This window comes from Helianthus annuus, chromosome 14, assembly GCF_002127325.2.
Source record: "Helianthus annuus cultivar XRQ/B chromosome 14, HanXRQr2.0-SUNRISE, whole genome shotgun sequence".
NCBI lineage: Eukaryota > Viridiplantae > Streptophyta > Magnoliopsida > Asterales > Asteraceae > Helianthus > Helianthus annuus.
The window spans coordinates 159,766,879-159,768,986 of NC_035446.2; the positions used below are offsets into that span (position 1 = coordinate 159,766,879).

The window sequence follows — 2,108 nt, forward strand, 5'->3', positions numbered from 1 at the left end:
GTTGCATATTTTGAAACTATACTTAGTAAAATGCTTATAATAAATATGTGAAAACAATTTCAAAAACATTATGAATCCCCAAACCCTAAATTTGGTGTATCATATGCCAATCCACTTATAGGAACGAGATCACAAGAAAACGGTCAAAAGTGTGAGAATGGTGAGAACGCATACTAGGCCAACACGTGGTCCAAGGGGTTTTTTTTTTGTCTTTTCAATATTCCTCTTTTTTCCAGATTTTCGCGTGTGACATTCTACTTATTTTTGGCATGCAAGATAATTTTGGCGTTAACTAGAATCATTAATTACTTGGCGTTTTACTGTTTTTCCTCGATTTCTTCTCGTTGAATTAATTCTTTTTGTGTTACATAGTTAATTTTTTTGGCGCTATGGCGTTTTCTAGGTCATTTTTTTGGCGTTATGGATCTTTTGTTAATAACTGATTACCATATATTAATATTTTATAAGACTATAGTAATACAAAATCAAAATAAACTAATAGTCTTCTATGGATGGGATTACATCAGAGATGTACCCATCGCTTTGTTCATCACTTTCTTCAGATTAATCATCATCAAATTTTAGATTGGCGTATAACGTCATTAGCTCGTCTCTTCTTTACTGCAACCTATTCTTGAATATCATTGCAACCCTGGATTTTGCATCGTTCGAAGGTGATAAATCACAGAGTTGTTCAATGAGAGATAGCCTCCCTGTCTTCAACATTTCCTCCATTGGCAATGAATATTGCACCCGTTTATTTTGTTTTCAGATTCATATGTTTTATGGTGTAACATGTCTAATCTTGACAGCTGTAATTATGTAATTATGGCGTTTTGTTTTCCAATTGCGTTTAGATAACAATGGGACATTTTGTTATATTTTCTTTGCACACTGTTTTAAGTTTTTTTGGATTTATTATAATAGTACTTGTTCAAAGTAATTTTATTATAGTTAGGTAGTTTTTGGGGCGTTTTATGGCATGATGACGTTTTACAAGCATTTACCCGTTTGGCGTTTTATTATATTTTTCATTATAGGATTAATGTACTTTGTTGTTCTTAGCTAAAATTACATAACAAACAACAGATAAAGAAAAAAAAAACAAACAGAAGCAATTTATGATCTAAATCTTCATTGTCATTAGTCTATTTCTTCTTTTGAAACTACAAGAACTGTCACAAATAAATGGCGTTTTGGGTTTGGCGTGGTTTATTTTCTTTGTTCATGTGTTGAAGTGTCTTTGTGGATGTTGGAGACATAGATCGACTCCGTGTGGGTGGATGCTATCTGCCAGTCATCTTCATTATAATCATCGAGGCCAAAGTAGCATTTACACTGGTATAGGTCAATTCTAATCATCCAAACCTTCTTCAAGAACAAAGAAGACAAAATGACATATGGGTGTCATCAGTCCCTCTCTCTTGAATTTTGTCCATCTCATGCAGCAAAATCTTACTCCCCTCACCTAACAAATCATTCAGCCAAACTTCATGCAGAACATTCCGGGAACAGATCCAGTGGAGACGCAGTGGGGCCTGTAGCTCAGAGGATTAGAGCACGTGGCTACGAACCACGGTGTCGGGGGTTCGAATCCCTCCTCGCCCACAACCGGCCCAAAAGGGAAGGGCCTTTCCCTCTGGGGGTAGGAAGGATCTTTCGTGTATAATCCTGCATAATCTCGAATGTTCTCAGTTCCGGTACGTAGACCAAATAAGACAATGCAAGCAAAAGTTCCTAGATTCATGGAGATATAGAACAGCATATAAGTTATCATGCTTGCATATCCATCATTTGAGTCTCCAACAATTATTCCAATAATTACATATCCGATTTGCCCTATGGACGAATATGCAAGCATACGTTTCATGCTTGTTTGAGGAGTATCAAAGAAAAGATGTTTGCCATATCGTTGATTTCTCTCAACTTTTTGGCGTTTTACATTGAGTTGTATTTTTTAGAACCACTGTGTTTTTGTGTGTTTTTTTTGGTGTGATAAACGGAAGGTGGTGAGACATTTCTATTTATAGGATTTTTTGGCGCGTAGTTTAGGCTGGATATTATTTTTATAAAAAAATGTAATTAACGTTTATCCGGATGTAAATGTA

General features: G+C 35.4%; 1 non-coding gene across 1 annotated transcript; it reads left to right on the forward strand.

Annotated features, from left to right (window-relative positions):
- Positions 1-1,534: 1,534 nt before the first annotated feature.
- Positions 1,535-1,608, forward strand: TRNAR-ACG. The gene has a single exon. It is a non-coding gene; the product is annotated as a tRNA-Arg (tRNA).
- The last annotated feature ends 500 nt before the right edge of the window (positions 1,609-2,108 follow it).